The sequence below is a fragment of the Dama dama genome, chromosome 31 (assembly GCF_033118175.1).
Source record: "Dama dama isolate Ldn47 chromosome 31, ASM3311817v1, whole genome shotgun sequence".
Classification (NCBI taxonomy): Eukaryota; Metazoa; Chordata; class Mammalia; order Artiodactyla; family Cervidae; genus Dama; species Dama dama.
In genome coordinates, this window is record NC_083711.1 from 27,259,096 (window position 1) to 27,284,024 (window position 24,929).

Sequence of the window (24,929 nt, forward strand, 5' to 3'; positions counted from 1 at the left end):
TTAGGAAATGATTTTCATATCATGTGGTTACTATGAGTTGATCTCCCAGGTTTTTATGTATTGGCTAACTAAACTCTTCCTGCAAGAGAGGACTTTCATCAACCCTTCCCTTACCAAAATATATCCATGCAAGAAGCACACAGAGAGAAAAAGTACTTTCTACACAATATCTGAGCAGTTATGAAAGTTTTGTCACATTCCTGATACCATAATTCTGAACTGATCCATTTTCCTGAATATATTTGTTTACTGTGCTGTGGGTGCTCCATCCCTCAGTCATGTCCAACTCTTTGCAACCCTTTGGGCTGTAGCTCACGAGGCTCTTCTGTCCATGGGGTTTTTCAGGCAAGAATATGGAAGTAGGTTGTTATTTCCTCCCCTAGGGGATATTCTCTAGCCAGGGGTTGAAGCCACATCTCCTGTTTCTCCTGCATTGGCAGGTGGATCTTTTACCTACTGAGCCATTAGGGAAGCCCCTATGTGTTTAATATATGTATATATATATATATATAAATGTATATTTATATATGTATATATAAAAATACAATGCTCTAAACAGATATTTACTTATTAAGCATCTATTATATGTCATTTCCACTAGAAGGTAAACTCTATAAGATCTGGAACCTGTGTTTCTTTTATTACTTTTTTAATTCCCAGTTCTAAGGGCCTGTAACTGTACACAGATCCTAAAGTTATATGAATTTTCAGGATTTTTCATGAAATACCGTAGGAGCCAGTCACAAACCATTTTTTGACAACCTTAGCTATCTCAAGGGGAATAAGAGAATCAAGTAATCATAATTAGAGGTTACTTTCCCTTCCCTTGTGGTCTGCATCACTAAGTCAAGAAGTCAGATTTATTGGATAAATAGATCTAATTTTGGCAATCACTTCAGATGTTTCTAATGCCTTATTACCATATAGTTGAGTGCTCAGAACTGCTTGATGTTGATCCAACTCTGTTCATATAATGCGACAGATCTTCTAGAAGGCATTGTTCTCTCTGCCTAAAGACTTTGGATCTTTCTTCTTATCACATCCCTTGGCTCCCAGTGAGTCTGAGATTAGCGAAGTTGTCCAAGACCTTGTAGTTAATAATCAGTAGCAAAATACTCTTAGAAGGCAAACTTCACTTTCAGCCTTACTCTCTAAGGCAGCGTATTCCAAATGTTGTGAATCTCAAAATATCCCAGTGTCCATCACATAGCATTTCTGAATGCTGTGAGCCTAGTTTTTACTTATGGCTCAAAAGTAATGAGCTATTTGCTAGCTAGGTGTATACTCGTGATATTGCTCTCATACCAGACCAAGGACTCAATTTCTCCAGTTTCCCCACAAAGGTCTCCATGATGATGTATTTCAAAGCATTACTAGTTCATTTGCATTAATTAATCAGATGTGCAGAAATGTAACAGTGTTGCTTTTCCAGAGCTGACCCCAGCTTACCTCTGAATCTCTCTTTGATCGCTAGTGAAAAAAAATTTTTTTCATGTTAACTTTAAGGTGGTTTATCCAGTCACATCCTGTTTAAAATATTCCTTTTGAGGTAAAAAAATCATTTATATTCAGGATTTAAACTTATTCAATTCATAGCTTAATCTCCTTAGGATTGCTGTTCAAACCTCTCAAAAGATTTCTTTGTCCTTTCTTCAGCCTACAGGGTACCAGAGGGGGTCATCTAACATACTGTCCTTAATGGGCGGGGGGGTGAGAAATGTAGGGAGGGGTCTGATATAACAATTCATTTTTTTTTTTTGCCACACCTTGCAGCAGGCATGTGGGATCTTAATCCCCCAACTGGGGTTCAAACGCTTGCCCCCTGAAATAAAAGCATGGCGTCTTAACCACTGGACAGCCAGGGAATTCCAACTATCCCTTCTTGACCTTCACCCTTACAAACTAATCTCTGCCTTGGCCTCCAGTTACAAGTTAAAAGGATTGTGTTCATGATCTCAACAGTTGCAGTCCACTGGCTTCCTAGAATTGTAGCACCCACCTCACTAACTTCTGGAATAACTGGGCTCAGGCCAAGTATATTAATGAAGACCCACACACCATAATTCTAAATATTATTGAACAAACACATTGTTAAATAATATATATTCTATACTTTTCCCTTGACAAATACACTTTTATAATGACTTTATTGAATGTTAGAGTACTTTTAGTTCCAGGCTGAAATGTGTTCACGTGAAACCAGTAAGACCCACTTTATAACCCACTTTCTATTCTTTTTCTTTCCCCATTGCCTTTAACATACCTGTGTGGACATCCCAACACATGTATTTAATACCGTCTATACCCCATACCAACCCCTGCACACACAAATACAAATAATCACTTCTTGACCTCCATTCAGCCCTACAGGGGCACACACTGGTGATATAACTTTCCCTCTGGAGACTAGATCCAGGAAAAAACACGCAAAGCCTGGTGAAGGCTGAGGAGAATCGACAGAATTTCCAGGATCCCGAGGGTCCAGAGTATGACCTAGAGTGGTAAGTGTGGGATGAGCTATGGGTGAGCAAGTCCCCTTTGGTCCCCAAGTCTTGCAGGATTGAACCTGGTTAGAAAGCCCAGTGTGCCCTCCTTGAAATTGGGAGGGTCAGAGCCGGGGTCTAAGGCTAGTACCATCTCTGTGCTTTAAGAACCATGACACATGAGGGGGTGAAGACTATTTCATGGCCCCACTGTCTGCCTCACATACCATTTCTACACTCCTGGGGATGCTGAGTGAGGTTGATGAGAGGCACTTAGTCATCAGTGGGAAATGGGACATATCTTCCTGAGTGCTAAGATTCCTAAGCAGTCTAATGGCCTCTATCTCTCCCATGGGTTCCAAACCTCTGGCATGAGTCAGAGAATCTGCACCAAAATGACAACTCAATTCATTTCTTCTTTCCTCCCTCCCTCCATCCAACCCAGAAATGGTGTCATTACCTTTCACGTAGCAGGAAGCTACCCCATGTGAGGTTATATCCTGCGTCCCTCTCTATGTATATTGATGATACTGTTTTTATGTATGTATTTGGGTTTTATTTCTATATGCAAGGAAATGGGTTATTCAGTTCTAAACACTTATAACTACTAAGCACAGCTTCATGCGAATCTTTCATTTTCCTTTCCCCAGAGCTAATTTCAATCTTCTAGCTTATTTTTTTGTATTTGCCCATACAATTCTGAATAGAATATTATATTATTTTTCTACTTTTCAGTTTTAGACATCAATCTGGAATGATTTACCAATTTCTATGCCATCTCCCACCACCACCTCAAATACACATTTGTGTTTAGAGAATAGATTCTTGTTGGCAAAATTTCCTTCTATCATGCCCTCCCCCCATCTTCTGCTTTCTTTAAAACTAGCAACAGTGTTTATAAGAAAGAGCCTGGTAGAATCATGAAATGACAGTCCTCTTGCCTGAACCAAGCAGGTCTCCGAGTTCCAAAGATTGAAGTGATTCCAAAGTGATTGAAGATGTTGTCCTATGATGAAAAGAAAGTCATAGAAAGAGGAGTCCCCCAGAAGAGAAAAGATGCCACCTCCAAGCTCAAAGGGAGTCAATGAATCTATTTTCACAGCAGCATTGGAGTCTCTGAATGGTAATGCTATTGAAGACTGTGTATGTTAGGAAGTCAAACATTTGAAGCCTTGAATTCATTTTCCTAAAGTATTTGGAGGTGACAGCAAGGAAAAGAAGCAAAATTGGTAACCTATAGAAAATCAGGAAACTAATTGCGTGGGAGCTAACCAAGCTTGAAAATCCAGGGAGTAATCATAGTGTCAAATTCTCAAAGGTCAAGATCCCAAAATCCTGTGATTTAATGATGGCATCACCACTAATAAGTAACAAATGTGGTTTCAGTGGATGTAGCAACAAGCCTTCAAGGAGTGGATGCTGTTGTTGTAAGCTGTAGAGTTAAAATAAAGGGTAAGTTATTCTTTGGAGAAGTCTATGGGGAGAAAGGGAGTAGGCAGGAGGAAGATAGGAGAGAAACAGAGATTTTGAGAGAAAAGCTTGAGATAATGCAAGGCAAAGGGCGACTTAGGCAGTGATATTTACAGACAGAGGGAAATGTGGCCATAGAAAGTAAGATACTGAAAATGCACAGGAAGTAGATAATCAGAGGCTCAAGGTCATGGACACAGATGAAAAGGTTAGTTTTGAAAAGGAGGACTATCTCATCCACTGAAACCAAGGGCGATAAACAAAAAGAAGCTGAGGGACTATATTGAAATATAATTCAGTATAGCTCAGAGTGTTGGGGAGAAAGTGAAAGTTGTGGCTCAGCTGGTAAAGAATCTACCTGCAGTGTGGGAGACCTGGGTTCGATCCCTGGGTTGGGAAGATCCCCTGGAGAAGGAAAAGGCTACCTACTCCAGTATTCTGGCCTGGAAAATTCCATGGACTCTATAGTCCAGGGGGTTTCAAAGTTTTGTGGGATATAAACTTGTCTTTTATTCTTCAAGGATATTTCAAACTAACCCCATGATACCACATTCAAATTGTTCCAGACAGTCAACTCGAAGCCTCAGCAGTCAACAGAGACTTGATTCCTCAATAGAGAGACCCAAAAAAATAGATCTGAATTCCTTACACTTTTTCTAGCTATGTTTTTTTCCACATGGCTTCATGTTTTCCTATTGAATCATCCATTGTATGTAATTTTTGAGGTTCAAGGGAATCTGTTATGGTTTATATGGATAGTTTCATGTAACTAGAATGGGTTAGTTTCAGAGTTGAGGGGAGGCGAGAAGAAAGTCTATGGCTGGGTGGAAGTGGGTACATTGTTAGTGGTAGAGATAGGATTGAGCATGAAAGAAGAAGAGGAAAAGGAAACATGGTGTGGAAGACCCATAACTTGGGGTCTGAGGACAGTGATTCTCAACTGAGAATGATTTTGCCTCCCAAGAGGTACTTGGCGATGGTGATCACAACTGGGGATGATGCATCTAGTGGACAGAGATGCTGCTAAACACCTTGCAACCTACAAGACAGCTCTCTACCACAAATAATTATCTGGCCTCAAACATGAGTAATGCCAAGGCTGAGAAATCCTACTCTAGGGACCCTGGAGAAAAGCAAAACTTTGGCAATCTTTTTTTTTTTTTAATTAATTTTTATTGGAGTATAGTTGCTTTACAATGCTCTGTTAGTTTCTGCTGTATAGCAAAGTGAATCAGCCACACTCTTACATTTCTCCCCTCTTTTTTGGGGTTCCCTTCCCATTGAGGTCACCACAGCACTGAGCAGAGTTCACTGCGCTCTACAGTGGGTTCTCATTAGTTATGAGAAAATTAGTTGTCTATTTTATATATAGCAGTGTATGTATATCAATCCCGGTCTCCCAATTCATCCAACCCTCTCCTCCCCACCTTGGTATCCATACATTTGTTCTCTGCATCTGTGTCTCAATTTGGCAGGCGGTATTTTTTATCTGATGCCAAACAACTGACAGTGAAGGGTGAGGACATTGGTTTTAACAATAATGTAACACAAAACATTTTCATTATTTTTCCAAGAGATATGATTAAGTAAAGTTTTAGTATTTACTGACCTAATCCAAGGAAATTATGTATTTTGAGGTATGGAAAAAGCCAAATTTTGCCCTCTCTCCTAACTGTGACGTTTTTGGTTGTACACCACACAGCTAATAGTTGGATGGTAGGTTGGAATTCTATGGAATTTAATTTCTGTATTGACAGTAGATATCAGATTATGATATAGTGGGATATGATGCCTACTGGTTATATCCTACCCTTGTATTATAATCTAGGTGCTACCTTTAAGAATTTTTTTTTTAATTTTGTATTGGAGTATGGCCTATTAACAATGTTGTGATAGTTTCATGTGGATGGCAAAGGGACTCATCAATACATATACATGTATCTATTCTGCCTCAAACTCCCCTACCCTCCAGGCTGCCACATAACATTGAGCAGAGTTCCCTGTGCTATACCATAGTCCTTGTTGGTTATCCATTTTAAATATAGCAGTCTGTACCCATCCATCCCAGATTCTGTAACTATCCCTTCCTCTCATCTTTATCTCCAGCAATCATAAGTTCATTCTCTAAGTGTGTGCTACTTTTAAGAGGGTAGGTCTAGAATCTGATGAAGCTTTCTCCCTGTCTATTGCATATTATACTCCTATGTTCAATTACTATATCACATTTGCCATAGGCCAATAAAAAAGGAAGAAAGAAAAAGTAAAGGCAACTCTAAATGTATTACAAATCAAAACAGTAAGAAAGGAATTATGTTTGCTATGGACCAAAGATTCTGAGCTCAAGGGAAAAGAGCTATGAGAATAAAAAGACAAAAGAAGAATGGGAGGGAGAAAGAGGTGACTTTCCATATGGCATGGGAGAAGAGGTGGGGAATTAAGGATTGAGAAGAAAGAAGGGCCTGGGAGCTTAATAACCTTTTTCCAGCAACAGATTTTTAGAAGTTAGTGGTGCTTCAAGAGGATAAAGTAGTGTGCCTGATGCCTTTTGAAACAGGAGTCTGTTCTCAGCTTTTCATCTTCTGTTCTGCCGTTATATGTAAATTGGGTTTCATGGCATATTAGAACTGTGAAGATGATTTAATATGCCAAAATGTGCTATGGATCATTTGTGCATCAGCTCTGCAGTTTAACCAGCAGTCAGTGAACTGAAACTCAAAACTTCCCTAGCCAAATAACAGAAAATTTTAGGATTAACTTGAAAGCAGCACCCCCATCTGAAGAGACATGGCTGTTCCCTACCTGTTCCAGGTACATATCACAAACATGCAGTGTGTTTGCTTGTTTTTATTGCAAAATGTGAATGAGACTAAATATAACAATTTTCTTCAAGCAGTATTGTCAGTGTAGTCCTGAGGTCTCTATACTAAGTCATTTTTGTCCAGTCTTCAGAAACTGAAGTTGAGATGAAATACAGCACCTAAGTACATTAACCTTTTCAAGAGTAAGTTGCCAGAAAATAATTATTCCTGGAGAGCAGGCCCATCAGAATAAGAAAAGTGCCTCTGATTTCTCTGTGTTACCAGCCACACCTATTTACTGAGCACTCATAACTGAGGAATAAGCAACTTGTCATTATCATCACCATCATTATCATCATCACACCGTCATCATTGCTGTGATTATTTTAAAGTAGAAACAGTGGAAACATTGTCAGACTTTATTTTGGGGGGCTCTAAAATCACTGCAGATGGTGATTGCAGCCATGAAATTAAAAGACGCTTACTCCTTGGAAGGAAAGTTATGACCAACATAGACAGCATATTAAAAAGTAGAGACATTACTTTATCAACAAAGGTCCATCTAGTCAAGGCTATGGTTTTTCCAGTAGCCATGTATGGATATAAGAGTTGGACTATAAAGAAAGATCAGCACTGAAGAATTAATGCTTTTGAACTGTGGTGTTGGAAAAGACTCTTGAGAGTCTCTTGGTCTGCAAGGAGATCCAACCAGCCCATCCTGAAGGAGATCAGTCCTGGGTGTTCATTGGAAGGACTGATGTTGAAGCTGGAACTCCAATACTTTGGCCACCTGATGCGAGGAGCTGACTCATTTGAAAAGACCCTGATGCTGGGAAAGATTGAGGGCAGGAGGAGAAGGGGACTACAGAGGATGAGATGGTTGGATGGCATCACCAACTCAATGGACATGAGTTTGAGTAAACTCCGGGAGTTGGTGGTGGACAGGGAGGCCTGGCATGCTGTGTTGTTCATGGGGTCACAAAGAGTCAGACACGATTGAGCGACTGAACTGAACTGAATTCTTTCTTTTTAGAAATAATTGGTTTTACTCACAAAGAAATAACCACACTTTGCCCACTCTTTTTTGCAGATGTTTTCACAAACAGAAGGTACAGCCCCCTTCTGTGGCAGTGGCTCAAGTTCTGTCTCAAAGATTGGGTCAGTTGACAGGGCGTTCAAGACAGGGAGTGGTGGACCGTTTTTTGTTTTTTGTTTTTTTTTTAGCATTAATTATCTAGAATCAAAGACAATCTGAAAAACCCCATGCAAATAACTGCAAAAAAAAAAAAAAAAGATTTTGGATTGAATGTGATTCTAACAACTAAGCTTATTTTATAAACGTGTGATATTTGTACATGCTCACTCATTGGTTATTGTCCCAGTAATTCTAGAATCTCTTATTATACCTTATGGTTTGCCTCTTGAAGCTGAACCCTGACTTCGAGGTTTCATTCTCATATGAACAAGGGGACCACAGTGATGGGACAGAGTTGGGTAATGCATGGACTGGGACCACAAAGAACTGTTTCTCCTACACCTTCATCCACTATACTTACTGACTAAATAGTTAGAGGAGTAGCCAGTGGCTAATACTAGATGTAGACCACATGAACACATGACCACAGCTGGGAGGAAGAAGATGAGTTGGATAACTGTACCCACCCAGAAGATGGCTGGATAGTTGCAGGATCAGTTCAGAATTTCTCAGGCACAGAAGCTCAAGGTCCAAAATTGTACCCATTCTTAGGGACTTTGGATGAGTTACCAAGATGGTGGAGTAGAAGTACAAGTGTTCATCTTCTCCTGCAAGAACTCCAAGATTACAGCTCACTGCTGAACAACCATCAACAGGAGACTGTTGGGTCTCAACAAAAAAAGATACACCACATCCACGGACAAAGGAGAAGCCCCAGCAAGATGGTAGGAGGGGCGAAATCACATTTACAATCAAACCCCATACCCATCAGAGATGCTTGGAGGGCTCAAACCAAACTTTGTATGCACCAAGAGACCTCACAGAGACTGAGCCAAACATGCCTTTGCGTGTTTGAGGGTCTCCTATGGAGGTACGGGTCAGCAGTGGCCTGCTGCAGGGGCAGGAGCTCTGGGTAAAGCAGACCTGGGTGTGGCATAAGCCCTCTTGGAGGAGGCCATAATTAACTCCACCATAGAGCTTTTAGAACTTACACAGGACTGGGGAAACAGACTCTTGGAGGGCACAAGCAAAACCTTGTGCATACCAGGACGCGAGAGAAAGGAGCAGTGACCCCACAAGAGACTGACTGACCCAGACTTGCCTGTGAGTATGCAGGAGTCTCCAGTGGAGTTGTGGGTCATCAATGGCCCTGCTGCAGGGTCAGGGGCACTGAGTATGGCAGTGTATGCCTGGGACCATTTGAAGGAGGTTGCCATTGTCTCCATTACCTCCACCATAGTTTGGTCTCAAGTTAAGCAACAGGGAGGGAACACAGCCCCATCCATTAACAGAAAGTTGGATTAAAGATTTACTGAGCATGGCCCCACCCATCAGAACAAGACCCTGTTTCCGCCCTCAGTCAGTCTCTCCCATCAGGAAGCTTCCATAAGCTTCTTTTTTTTTTTTTTCTTTTTTAATTTTTATTATTATTATTATTATTATTATTATTATTATTTTTTCCAGTGGGTTTTGTCATACATTGATATGAATCAGCCATGGATATAAGCTTCTTATCCTTATCCATCAGAGGGCAGACAGAATGAAAAAGATGATCACAGAAAACTAACCAAACTGATCACATGGACCACAGCCTTGTCTAACTCAATGCAACTATGATCCATGCCATGTAGGGCCACCCAAGACAGACAGGTCATGGTGGAGAGTTCTGAAAAAACATGGTCCACTGGAGAATGGAAAACCACTTCAGTATTATTGCCTTGAGAACCCCATGAAGAGTATGAAATGGCAAAAAGATAGGACACTGAAGGATGAACTCTCCAGGTCAGTAGGTGCCCAATATGCTACTGGAGAAGAGTGAAGAAATAAATCCAGAAAGAATGAAGAGATGGAGCCAAAGCAAAAACAAAATCCAGTTGTGGATGTGACTGGTAATGGAAGTAAAGTCTGATGCTGTAAAGAACAATATTGCATAGGAACCTGGAATGTTAGGTTCATGAATCAAGGTAAATTGAAAGTGGTCAAACAGGAGATGGCAAGAGTGAACTTTGACATTTTGGGAATCAGAGAACTAAAATGGACTGCAATGGGCAAATTTAACTCAGATGACAATTATATCTATGACAGTGGGCAAGAATCCCTTAGAAGAAATGGAGTAGTCCTCATATTCAACAAAAGAGTCCAAAATGCAGTTCTTGAGTACAACTCAAAAGTGACAGAGTGATCTCTCTTCATTTCCAAGGCAAACCATTCAATATCACAGTAAACCAAGTCTATGCTTCAACCAGTAATGCTGAAAAAGCTGAAGTTGAATGGTTCTATGAAGACCTCTACAAGACCTTCTAGAACTGACTCCCCCAAAAGTTGTCCTTTTCATTATAGGGGACTGGAATGCAAAAGAAGGAAGTCAAGAGATACCTGGAGTAACAGGCAAATTTGGCCTTGGAGTAGAAAATGAAGCAGGGCAAAGGCTAGCAGAGGTTTGCCAAGAGAATGCACTGGTCATAGTAAACACCCTCTTCCAACAACACAAGAGACAACTCTACACATGGACATCACCAGATGATCAATACCGAAATCAGATTGATTATATACTTTGCAGCCAAAGAGGGAGACGTTCTATACAGTTAGCAAAAACAAAACCAGGAGCTGACTCTGGCTCAGATCATGAACTCCTTATTGCCAAATTCAAACTTAAATTGAAGAAAGTAGAGAAAACCACTGGACCATTCAGGTATGACCCAAATCAAACCCCTTACAATTATAAAGTGGAAGTGAGAAATAGATTCAAGGGGTTAGATCTGATAGACAGAGTGCCTGAAGAACTATGGATGGAGGTTCGTGACATCGTACAGGAGTCAGTGATCAAGAACATCCCCAAGAAAAAGAAATGCAAAAAGGCAAAATGGTTGGCTGAGGAGGCCTTAAAAATAGCTATGAAAAGAAGAGAAGCAAAAGGCAAAGGAGAAAAGGAAAGACACATGCATTTGAATGCAGATTTCCAAAGAATAGCAGGGAAAGATAAGAAAGTCTTCCTCAGCGATCAATGCAGAGAAATAGAGGAAAATAATAGAATGGGAAAGACTGGAGATCTCTTCAAGAAAATTAGAGATACCAAGGGAACATTTCATGCAAAGATGGACACTTTAAAGGACAGAAATAGTATGGGCCTACCAGAAGTAGACGATATTAAGAAGAAGTGGCAAGAATACACAGAAGAACTGTACGAAAAAGATCTTCATGACCTAGATAATCACGATGGTTTGATTAACCACCAAGAGCCAGACATCCTGGAATATGAAGTCAAGTGGGCCTTAAGAAGCATCACTACAAACAAAGCTAGTGGAGGTGATGGAATTCCAGTTGAGCTATTTCAAATCCTAAAAGATGATGCTGTGAAAGTGCTGCACTCAATATGCCAGCAAATTTGGAAAACTCAGCAGTGGCCACAGGACTGGAAGAGGTCAGTTTTCATTCCAGTCCCAAGGAAGGGCAATGTCAAAGAATGTTCAAACTACCACACAATTGCACTCATCTCACATGCTAGCAAAGTAATGCTCAAAATTCTCCAAGCCAGGCTTCAACAATATGTGAACCGTGAGCTTCCATATGTTCAAGCTGGTTTTAGAAAAGGCAGAGGAACCAGAGATCAAATTGCCAACATCTGCTGGATCATCAAAAAAGCAAGAGACTTCCAGAAATACATCTACTTCTGCTTTATTGACTATGCCAAAGCCTTTGCCTGTATGGATCACAACAAACTGTGGAAAATTCTGAAGGAGATGGGAATACCAGACCACCTTACCTTCCTCCTGAGAAAGGAGGAAGGTATGCAGGTCAAGTAGCAACAGTTAGAACTGGACATGGAACAACAGACTGGTTCCAAATGGGAAAAGGAGTACGTCAAGGCTGTAAATCGTCAGCCTGCTTATTTAACTTCTATGCATCATGCGGAATGTTGGGCTGGATGAAGCACAAGATGGAATCAAGATTGCTGGGAGACATATCAAAACCTCAGATATGTAGATGACACCACCCTTATGGCAGAAAGCAAAGAAGAACTAAAGAGCCTCTTGGTGAAAGTGAAAGAGGAGAGAGAAAAAATTGGCTTAAAACTCAACATTCAGAAAACTAAGATCATGGCAACTTGTCCCATCACTTCATGGCAAATAGGTGGGGAAAAAATGGAAACAGAACCAGACTTTATTTTGGGGGGCTCCAAAATCACTGCAGATGGTGACCTCACCCATGAAATTAAAAGACGCTTGCTTCTTGGAAGAAAAGCTATGACCAACCTAGACAGCATATTAAAAAGCAGAGACGTTACTTTGCTAACCAACGTCCATCTAGTAAAACCTATTTTTCCAATAGTCATTTATGGATGTGAGAGTTGGACTATAAGGAAAGCTGAGTGCCAAAGAATCAATGCTTTTGAGCTGTGGTATTGGAGAAGACTGTTGAGAGTCCCTTGGACAGCAAGGAGATAAAAGCCATCAATCCTAAAGCAAATCACTCCTGGATGTTCATTGGAAGGATTGATGCTGAAGCTGAAACTCCAATACTTTGGCTACCTGATGGGAAGAACTGACCCATTGGAAAAGAGACTGATGCTGGGAAAGTTTGAAGGTAGGAGGAGAAGGGGACGACAGAGGATGAGATGGATGGATGGCATCAGTGACTCAATGCACATGAGTTTGAGCAAGTTCCGAGAGCTGGTGATGGACAGGAAAGCCTGGTGTGCTGCAGTCCATGGGGTCTCAAAGAGTCGGAGATGACTGAGCAACTGAATTGAACTTACAGGCTTTAGCACATTAGCTGCTCAGTCATGGTGGCAACAACTTTGATCTGGGTGTTTTTTCTGATGACTTCTGTGGCTATTCTGAAACTTGAAGTCACTCGAGCCAGTATATGAAAATTATACATGCCATTGGCTGGAATGATCGCAGAGGTTGGAATGTTGATCAGCATGGCACAATGGAACTTTCAGTATGTTCAAACATGTTCTCTATCTGCATTCTCCAATATAGTAGCTATTAGTCACATCTCATTTGATCAGCATGGCACAATGGAACTTTCAGTATGTTCAAACATGTTATCTGCATTCTCCAATATAGTAACTATTAGTCACATCTCACTAATGAGCACTTGAAATGTACTAGTGTTATGGAAGAGCTGAATTTGAAATGTCACTTAATTAATTTAAATTTACGTTGCTAAATGTGGCCTATGGTCACTGTATTGGAGAGTCTAGTTCCAGATATCCTCCCCCCTCTTTGAATGTTTAATTCACTTGTTCATGAATGTCATCTTGCCTTATAATTCACTGAATTCTATCCATGAACAAAACAGTTAATGTTCCCAAATTTATTTTTGAAATCTATTCACTAGGGCACTTCTGCAGTATTTTAGCTGCTAGTTAATGAATGAACCATATAAATTAGTTACATAAAGCTGTTGATAGCTATTGCAAATGGATTCAAACCTGTTTAAATAATATATCTAGTCTTATTCTGACTGCATCTAAATTCCGAGTTCTGAGTGTTCTCAGCAGGTCACTTTGTTCTATGTGTCCTTAGTTACCCAGTCTGGGCTCTATTCTGTGCTGAAGGATTCGTTCACATTGTTCTCATTAGTATTGATGGGAGTTACCTGTGGAAATCTTCCAAGCCCCAATGAGAGACGAGGCCTCCCTGCCTGTCTGGCTTTTAGCTAATCTTTATCGTTAAGGAAGCCCTCGTGAATTGTGTCACACACGGTACACTGCAGGCAGTTGTGAGTTCAGGAGGTAAAGCCAGTCAAATTCTTTGCAGTAAAGTTGAGGTAGTCCCTTTGTTCCTTGACTTGACTTTTGTGTCTGGTGATACCCCTCTGTGAGTGTGTGCATGCTCAGTGACTTCAGTAGTGCAGCACTATGGACTCTAGCCCGCCAGGTTCTCCTGTCCATGGGTTTCTCCAGGCAAGAATACTGGAGTTGGTAGCAGTTCCCTTCTCCAGGGCACCTTCCCGACTCAGGGATCAAATCTGCAATCTCTTATGTCTCCTGCATTGGCAGGTGGATTCTTTACCACTAATGCCACTTGGGAAGCCCAATATTGCTCTAAAAAAGTGCTAATGAATTCTTGTTCTGAGGCTTCACAGAGTTTCTTCAGTTTTTAATTAAATGTTAAGCAATGTGTTGTTATAGTCACTGTAGTAAAAGTACATATTAAGCAAATGTACTTTTTTATTGTGGTGGCAAATTCTGTCAATGACAATTGAAATTTAAAAATTAGGAAGTGATAGAAATCAAATAACAGAAGGATTGTAGACCTTTCTCCATGCGATAGATTCAATTCTTATTGACTTAGGATATTTACATGTCCTAAGTGAGCCAAGAACCCCTTCCAGATCCCCTTCCAGATATCTTTGGTGTCAAACCCTGAGTTACACAATGCCAGATCAGCACCATATAGTGAAAGAGATAGAGTAATAGAAGCATTCAAATGGTTAGTCCAATAAACTATTAAAGAATGCAATAGAAACATGAAAGAAATACATTTACATTCTCTGAAGGCTGGGTTTCTGCCTTGTTCCAGGCTCGGAGCAAAGAAGAAGAAAGAAGTAGACTTTTCCCTCTCCCTTCCCAAAGCAGCTCAGCTACCTAGCCTTTGATGTTAACTCTTCATCCCCTCCTTCATCTCAAAAGCCCAATGAGATGACTCCCTAACTTCCAAGTTTTCTTTCAGACTCCTTTCCCCCATATCCTTTCTAGGATCAAAACACACTTGCCAAGCCTCTAGCATTTCATTGCCCCTCAAAGCTTTTCTACTATGTCCTTCTTTTTATTATTTTTACATATATCCCCTCCCTCTTGGACCTCCCTCTCACTCTCTCCCACATCTTGTCCATCTAGGTCATCACGGAGCACGAAGCTGAGCTCCCTGCGATATGCAGCATGTTCCCATTAGCTACATGGCAGTATATCTATGTCCATCCCAATCTCTCAGTTCATCCCACTCCAGCTCCCCCAACTACATCCACACATCCATTTTCTACATCTATGTCTCTCATTCTGCCCTGCATATACGTTCATTTTACTATTTTTTTTTTTTTAGATTCCACATAAATTCATTTATATATGATATTTGTTTTTCTCTTTCTCACTTACTTCATTCTTGATCCTTTTCTGGTCAGACTGAAACAAGATCAACTCATGGCAATTTCTGTAGTTGTTTTCTGAAACCATTCCTTTGCCTGATTAAATTATTTTTCCAGATGGTAAACATTATTCCAACAGTGTTATGGGCAGAAGAAAACACAGACCCATTCATTTAGAATATTAATTCTATGAACAAATTCTTCATGTTGTTAGTCAGGCACTGAGTCATTCTTCTTAATTGACCTCTAGGGGAGATCATGTCTATAGTGAAGGATAAGAGGTAAGCAAATGGAGAGGTCAAAAGGTGATTTCCCTACTTCAGCCATCAGGGTTAAGGCAGAGTGAAGTAGGTAGAGTTATTTTCCTTCTAAATTCTCCTTCCTCCAAAACCACCTACCACCAGCAGGTCACGATTAGCCTTTCTGCTTCGTTTACTCAGCTCTACCTACCTAAAGAGGTGGATAGGTATTACCCCATTTATCAACTGGAAAAGATATTGATTGGAAGGGACTTACCAATCTTTGATCACTACACATAATGCAAATGCTACCCTCTTAGAGCAAGCACTCCTCAATGAATTCCTTGATGTCAAAGAGGTCAGTTCATGAGGAGGCAAGAATATACAATGGAAAAAAGACAACCTCTTTAACAAGTGGTGCTGGGAAAACTGGTCAACCACTTGTAAAAGAATGAAACTAGAACACTTTCTAACACCATACACAAAAATAAACTCAAAATGGATTGAAGATCTAAATGTAAGACCAGAAACTATAAAACTCCTAGAGGAGAACATGGGCAAAACACTCTCTGACATAAATCACAGCAGGATCCTCTATGACCCAGCTCCCAGAATATTGGAAATAAAAGCAAAACTAAACAAATGGGACCTAATGAAACTCAAAAGCTTTTGCACAACAAAGGAAACGATAAGCAAAGTGAAAAGACAGCCTTCAGATTGGGAGAAAATAATAGCAAATGAAGAAACAGACAAAGGATTAATCTCAAAAATATACAAGCAACTCCTGCAGCTCAATTCCAGAAAAATTAATGACCCAATCAAAAAATGGGCCAAAGATCTAAACATTTCTCCAAAGAAGACATACAGATGGCTAACAAACACATGAAAAGATGCTTAACATCACTCATTATCAGAGAAATGCAAATCAAAACCTCAATGAGGTACCATTACATGCCAGTCAGGATGGCTGCTATCCAAAAGTCTACAAGCAATAAAGGCTGGAGGGGGTGTGGAGAAAAGGGAACCCTCTTACACTGTTGGTGGGAATGAAAACCACTACAGCCACTATGGAGAACAGTGTGGAGATTCCTTAAAAAACTGGAAATAGAACTGCCATATCACTCAGCAATCCCACTTCTGGGCATTCACACTGAGGAAACCAGACCTGAAAGAGACACATGTACCCCAAAGTTCATCGCAGCACTGTTTATAATAGCCAGGACATGGAAGCAACCTAGACACCCATCAGCAGACGAATGGATAAGGAAGCTGTGGTACATATACACCATGGAATATTACTCAGCTGTTAAAAAGAATTCATTTGAATCAGTTCTAATGAGGTGGATGAAACTGGAGCCCATTATATAGAGTGAAGTAAGCCAGAAAGATAAAGACCAATATAGTGTACTAACGCATATATATGGAATTTAGAAAGATGGTAACGATAACCCTATATGCAAAACAGAAAAAGAGACACAGATGTACAGAACAGACTTTTGGATTCTTTGGGAGAAGGCAAGGGTGGGATGATCTGAGAGAACAACATCAAAACATGTGTATTATCAAGTGTGAAACAGATCACCAGCCCAGGTTGTATGCATGAGACAAGTGCTCAGGGCTGGTGCACTGGGAAGACCCAGAGGGATGGGATGGGGAGGGACGTGGGTGAGGGGATTGGGATGGGGAATACATGTAAATCCATGGCTGATTCATGTCAATGTATGGCAAAAACCACTACAATATTGTAGAGTAATTAGCCTCCAAGTAATAAAATTAACTGGGGTGGGGGGTGGGGGAGGGAAGAGGTCAGTTCATGAACTAACCTGTGAAGATGCTCTAAAGAAGAGAGCAAAAGGATCTTCTGTTCCAATAACACACAAACGTTTTACCTATGCCATTTTGGAATCACACCTGTAGTGAATTTCTCCATTCATCTCTCCCCTGAGAATATCAGGCCACAGAAGGGAAAATGTAGCAGTGTGGTAACATTGTGGAAGAGAGATTTGGGGGCAGGCAGACCTTTAGAATCTCACAAGGCCATCTGTGTAGGTAGTAAGGCACTGATTTCACTTACAGATAGGGTTGCCCCATCCAAACAGAGACTGTGTCCATGCTAAGTCACTTCAGTTTTGTCCTACTCTTTGCAAGCTTATGGACTCTATCCTGCCAGGTTCCTCTGTCCTTGGGATTCTCCAGGCAGGAATACTGGAGTGGGTTTCCATTTCCCCTCTAGGGGATCTTTCCGACCCAAGGATCAAACCTGCATCTGTTTATGTCTCCTGCATCGGCAGACAACTTCTTTACCACTAGGGCCACATGGAAAGCCCCAGAACCAAGACTACTATATCAAAAATGAAAAGCAACAAAAATTGAATAAGTCAAATCAATGCAAGTTATTCAGCTTGCTAAGTCAGTTTTGCCTGACTTAATTTTGCCTTTCAAATGCAATGGACAGGACTTCTCTGGTGACTCAGTAGTAAAGAATCCATCTGCCAAATCCATCTGCCAATGCAGGAGACATGGGTTTGATCCCTGATCCTGGAAGATCCCACATGCCACAGTGCAGCTAAGCCCATGCACCATGACTATTGAGCCTGTGTTCCAGAGCCTGGGAGCCGCAACTCCAGAGCCCATGAGCTCTAACTACTGAAGTCAGTGCACCCTAGAGCCTGGGCTTTACAACCAAAGAAGCCGCCACAATGATTATCCCAGGCACTGCAACTAGAGAGCAGCCTTTGCTCTCTGAGAAAAGCCTGTGCAGTTATGAAGACCAGCACAGCCAAAAATAAGTAAATAATTTTTTTTTTTTTTAAAGAGGATAATGGACAGTAAGAAGAACAACTTTGCTTATGTTGCTCCTTGTAGTTCATCCAAAAAGTCTGCACATTTGGTGCTCATAGACCCCCAAATCTGTCCCCCAGAATAAGCATGATCTCAGCGCATTGTGCAGTCAACACCTTCTCTTTCTCATTGGGTTATCCTATCCCTCTCTGAGTATAGACCAGAATATCCCTGGCTTTTCTCTTTGTCTTATCTCATTATTTACAAATGGCCAGTCTAATTTGCTGTCTCCCGAACACTATGCATCCCTTAGCTATCTCACTTTGTCTGATTAATTTATCTTCATTTTTCCCCAGATTTTATTCATTTGCATTTTCCCTAAAATTATTTAATTATGTTATCTCCTTCTTTAGAGCCCCTTTGGATTGCAGGAAGCAGGAAGATGCCGAGGATAACAATGGCTTACTGATATCATTTGGAGCCTAATTCTTATTCTGTTAGTGAGTCTCTAGATAACCTCTGGAAAGTCAGTGAGACAGTTTTAGCCAAAATTTCTTCACCTTGGAAAAATGGGAAAAGAACAATGTACCCCTTGAGGTGACCACAGGGAATAATTAACAAAGCAAAATTAATAAAGTGAAAGTGATATACAAATCAGCATTTTTGAGGATCACAGGAATATGTTTCCTTCCTTGCAGATTAACTGCAATGTGTCTTATTTTGGAACCTGACTATTTCCATAGGTGGGGTAGGACAAATGTTTGAATTTGTTGAGTTTACTTCTTCTTCACTGCTTCATGTCAATAAAGGTCATAAGTGATATTAGCACCTTGTACAAAAGTGTGTATTTTCTTGTGACTTTGGTTCCACTTTTATGGGTCTTTGTCCTTCAGTTTATGTCTTAACTATAGTCAGAGCTGATTTTATGATTGGAATATGCTACAGAAGTTTCTACTTCTACACAAAGTATCTTCCTGATTTAGACATGAAAATAACTTAAATCCTCACCAGTAGAAATGTTTTCCTTTATGCCTTAAAGGCTTTTGGTTCTTTAGGAGTTCCAAAACTCTAAGTTAATACGTAAAATATTATCTTTCGTATATATGGACAAACACATACACATACCTATTACCTTTCTTACATATGTATGAGTACATACACATACATGTATATGGAAGATAGTACTTTATGCATTGCTGTTGAGTCGCTAACAAACACATCAAAGTTAGAGAAGCTGAAGCATAAAAAACAGGAAAGAGGTCAATAAATATATTGCTTACATTAGAGTTTTGCCACGGATTCACTTTTTTTAAAAAATATTTTTAATCTAGCTAGATAGACTTTCAGTTCAGTTCAGTTCAGTTCAGTCACTCAGTCGTGTCCAACTCTTTGTGACCCCATGAATGGCAGCACGCCAGGCCTCCCTGTCCATCACAAACTCCCAGAGTTTACTCAAACTCATGCCCATCGAGTCGGTGATGCCATCCAGCCATCTCATCCTCTGTCGTCCCCTTCTCCTCCTGCCCCCAATCCCTCCCAGCATCACAGTCTTTTCCAACGAGTCAACTCTTTGCATGAGGTGGCCAAAGTGTTGGAGTTTCAGCTTCAGCATCAATCCTTCCAATGAACACCCAGGACTGATCTCCTTTAGGATGGACTGGTTGGATCTCCTTGAATAGACTTTAGATTTACAGAAAAATTGTGAATATACGACAGAGAGTCCCTGCATTCTCAGTTTCTCCTAACATTTTATGTCGGTATAATTTTCACAATTAATAAACAAATAATGATACATTATTACTAACTAAGCCCACACCTAACACCATAGTTTATGGTGAAAAGTTAAAAGCTTTTCCTATAAGACCAGGAACAAGATACGAATTCTATCAATACTTTCATTTTTTAATAATATAGTACTAACAGTCCTTGTCAGAGAAATCAGGCAAGAAAAAGAAATAAAATACATCCAATCAGAAAGAAAGAAGTAAAATTGTCTCTATTTGTAGTAGAAAAGCCCTGAAAACTCCACCAAAAAGCTGCTTAAGCTAATAAACTAATTCAGTAAAATTGCAGGCTATAAAACCAATGTACAAAAATTGGATGTGTTTCTATATATGAAAAACAAAGTACCAAAAGGAAAAACTTAGAAAACGATTCCATTTACAATTGCATTAAAAAGAATAAAATATCAAGCAAATAAAATATCTGTACACTGAAAATTAGAAGACACTGATGAAAGGAATTGAAAACACAAATAAATGAAAGGATAGTCTATACTCATGGATTGAAAGAATCAATATTGTTAAAATGATTTCCTTTAGGATGGACTAGTTGGATCTCCTTGCAGTCCAAGAGACTCTCAAGAGTCTTCTCCAACACCACAGTTCAAAAGCATCAATTCTTTGGTGCTCAGCTTTCTTTATAATCCAGCTCTCACATCCATACATAACTACTTGAAAACCATAGGCTTGCCTAGATGGACCTTTGTTGATAAAGTGATGTCTCTGCTTTTTAATATGCTGTCTAGTTTGGTCATAACTTTCCTTCCAAGGAGTAAGTGTCTTTTAATTTCATGGCTATAATCACCATCTGCAGTGATTTTGGAGCCCAGAAAAATAAAGTCAGCCACTGTTTGCACTTTTTCCCCTTCTATTTGCCATGAAGTGATGGGATCAGATGCCATGGGATGGATCTGATGGGATTCAATGGATCCGATGGGATCTTAGTTTTCTGAATGTTGAGCTTTAAGCCAACTTTTTCACTCTCCTCTTTCACTTTCATCAAGAGGCTTTTTAGTTCTTCTTCATTTTCTGCCATAAGGGTGGTGTCATCTGCATATCTGAGGGTATTGATATTTCTCCCAGCAATCTTTATTCCAGCTTCTGCTTCCTCCAGTCCAGTGTTTCTCATGATGTACTCTGCATATAAGTTAAACAAGCAGGGTGACAATATACAGCCTTGAGGTACTCCTTTTCCTATTTGGAACCAGTCTGTTGTTCCATGTCCAGTTCTAACTGTTGCTTCTTGACCTGCATACAGGTTTCTCAAGAGGCAGGTCAGGTGGTCTGGTATTCCCATCTCTTTCAGAATTTTCCACAGTTTATTGTGATCCACACAGTCAAAGGCTTTGGCATAGTCAATAAAGCAGAAGTAGATGTTTTTCTGGAAGTCTCTTGCTTTTTTGATGATCCAGCAGATGTTGGCAATTTGATCTCTAGTTCCTCTGACTTTTCTAAAACCAGCTTGAACATATGGAAGCTCACGGTTCACATATTGTTGAAGACTGGCTTGGAGAATTTTGAGCATTACTTTGCTAGCTTGTGAGATGAGTGCAATTGTGCGGTAGTTTGAGCATTCTTTAGCATTGCCTTTCTTGGGACTGGAGTGAAAACTGACCGCTTCCAGTCCTGTGGCCACTGCTGAGTTTTCCAAATTTGCTGGCATATTAAGTGCAGCACTTTCACGGCATCATCTTCAGGATTTGAAATAGTTCAACTGGAATTCCATCACCTCCACTAGCTTTGTTTGTAGTGATGCTTCCTAAGGCCCACTTGACTTCACATTCTAGGATGTCTGGTTCTAGGTGAGCATGAGTGATCACACCATCGTGGTTATCTGGGTCATGAAGATCTTTTTCGTACAGTTCTTCTGTGTATTCTTGCCACTTCTTCTTAATATCTTCTGCTTCTGTTAGGCCCATACCATTTCTGTCCTTTATTGTGCCCATCTTTGTGTGAAATATTCCCTTGGTATCTCTAATTTTCTTGAAGAGATCTCTAGTCTTTCCTATTCTATTGTTTTCTTCTATTTCTTTGCATTGATCACTGAGGAAGGCTTTCTTATATCTCCCTGCTATTCTTTGGAACTCTGCATTCAAATGGTATATCTTTCTTTTTCTCCTTTGCTTTTCACATCTCTTCTTTTCATAGCTATTTGTAAGGCCTCCTCAGACAGCCATTTTGGTTTTTTGTATTTCTTTTTCTTGGGGATGGTCTTGATTCCTGTCTTCTGTACAATGTCACAAATCTCCGTCCATTGTTCATCAGGCACTCTGTCTATCAAATCTGGTCCCTTAAATCTATTTCTCATTTCCACTGTATATGCATAAGGGACTTGATTTAGGTCATACCTGAATGGTCTAGTGGTTTTCCCCACTTTCTTCAATTTAAGTCTGAATTTGGCAATAAGGAGTTCATGATCTGAGCCACAGTCAGCTGCCAGCCTTGTCTTTGCTGACTGTATAGAGCTTCTCCATCTTTGGCTGTAAAGAATATAATCAATCTGATTTCGGTGTTGACCATCTGGTGATGTCCATGTGTAGAGTCTTCTCTAGTGTTGTTGGAAGAGGGTGTTTGCTATGACCAGTGCGTTCTCTTGGCAAAACTATTAGCCTTTGCCCTGCTTCATTCCATACTTCAAAGGCAAATTTGCCTGTTACTTCAGGTGTTTCTTGACTTGCTACTTTTGCATTCCAGTCCCCTATAATGAAAAGGACATCTTTATGGGGTGTAGTTCTAGAAGGTCTTGTAGGTCTTCATAGAAGACAGTTCAACTTCAGCTTCTTCAGCATTACTGGTTGGGGCATAGACTTGGATTACTGTGATATTGAATGGTATCATTAGAGAAATGCAAATCAAAACCACAATGACATATCATTACTCATCTGTAAGACTGGCTATCATCAAGAAGGCAAGAGATAATATGTTGCCAAAGAAAAGGGAACCCCGTAAACTGTTGAAGGGAATAATAATCAGTTTAGCCATTATGGAGAACAGTATGGAGGTTCCTCAAAAAACTAAATATAAAACTGCCTTTGATCCAACAATTCCCCTCCTGGGTATATATCCAAAGGAAATGAAAGCAGAATATTGAAGAGATACCTGCACTCTGGTGTTTACTACAGTATTATTCACGATAGCCAAGTTATGGAAACAGCCTAAGTATCTGTCAACAGATAAACGAGAGAATTAAAATCTTACGGTGCAAGGCACAGAATGGAAGATGTAGGTGGATAGGAGGGGCTGAAGGTGTCCCTGAGTTTTCCAGTTGGACTCAATGAATGAGCAGCTGGAAATACAAATCAGTATCCAAAGACAAAGATGTGGGCTAGAGATCTAGGTTAGGGTGTGTCTTCAAAGTACAGGTGATAGCTGCAATCATAGCAGGGAATAAGAGCATATCTAAAGCAACAGGAAAAGTACATAGTCTTTTTTTGCAGATGTGTACAGGGAAATGGCTCCAGTAAAAGATGGTGTTAAAAATGCATCTAACTCAACCCTTTCCATCATCATGGGATAAAGGCATTAGAAGTTCATACTTAGAGCTTCCACGTGTTTCCTCTACTTCTTCATCAGCCACCTACTGATGTCACTTTTTCTGACATCCATGCCTGGGTGTCTTTAAACACCCACTGTCACCCAGAGACTGCCTTTCATCTTGCCACTCAGAATATAACAAAAGCCTTGCTTCCTTCCTTCCATTCTGATCATTTATTTTCTCTTTTTGGCTCGTTAGATTTTTTTCCAGTCTTAAGTGGACTTTGGACGGGGCAGTGGGTTCAAACTCGTGATTTGTTCTTTACAAGCTGCATGGCTTTGGACAAGTATCTTCACCTCACTGAGCTTCAGTACAGTTATCTGTAAAATGGAGATAATATCTGCCACATGGTGTGGTTGGGTGCATTAAAAGCTTTCTTGGAGGGGCTTCCCTGGTGGTTCAGCAGTGGGGAATCTGCCTGCCAATGCAGGAGATACAGGTTCGATCCCTGATCCAAGAGGATGCCACATGCAGCCGAGTAACTAAGCCGGTGTGCCTGTGCGCTAGAGCCCGTGGACCTCAACTACTGACTCCACGTGCCTCTTCTCCTGAGGCCTGTGTGCCCTGCGCCCCACAGCAGGAGAACCCACTGAAATGAGTGGCCTGTGCACCACAACTGGAGGGATGCCCCCATTCGCTGCAAATAGAGAAAAGCTCCCGCATCACTGAAGACCCAGTGCAGCCAAAGACAAATCAATAAATAATTTTTTTTTAAAGAAGCCTTCACGTAAGTCAAACATCTGTTCTTGTACTTGGTCCTGAGCAGGTACTGGGTCAATAAAAACTCACCTCTAACTCTTACTGCTCTCTCTGATTCCTTTGCATTTTGTTTGTACCTCTCTGTCCTCACTGTCCCGGGTACGCTGTCATTGTTTTCTTCCCACATGCTCTTTGAGGACTAGAAATGGAACGTATCTGAATTTATATTTATGCCTTTTTCTTCATGTGCACTGGGGCACAGTAAATAACTGTGAAAATATGTATGTATGTAAACATCGGCACATAAAATTCTCAATAAATATCTGAAACATTGTAAGCTTTGACAGATATCTACTAAAGGAATGAAACCTGCTCAGGATCTTTTCAACTCTATCTGATATAAATATGGGAAAAGAAATCTTAGTTTGTTTTTACAAATTGCAAGCAATTAATCTCCTAAATTCTAAGTCTTTGAGGTGCTAGTGTATCACTGTGGGCTGTGCTCCTTCTTAAGGTAAAATATTAATCCACGCTATCACTGGTAAGGAGCAGCACCCTAACCGACCCACTGGGTAACTAGTCTAAAATCCTGCCTCCCTGGCACTTGGGGCCAGGAAGCAGGGGAATGTGAAACACAGGTGCTTGGCACACAGTCAACGTGGACTCAACCCATAGGTCTCTAAACCCTGACCTGAAACGCTCTTTCAAATTACATCTGCCACACTGCCTGCCCTCCTGGGTTTTATCTGGACTCTGTTCATTTCCATAAAGTAAAGGATGATAAAGAAGCATGCCCATCTAAAGAAAACTTGGGTCAGAACACAGAGGTAGCCCTGGACTAGAAGAAAAAGTG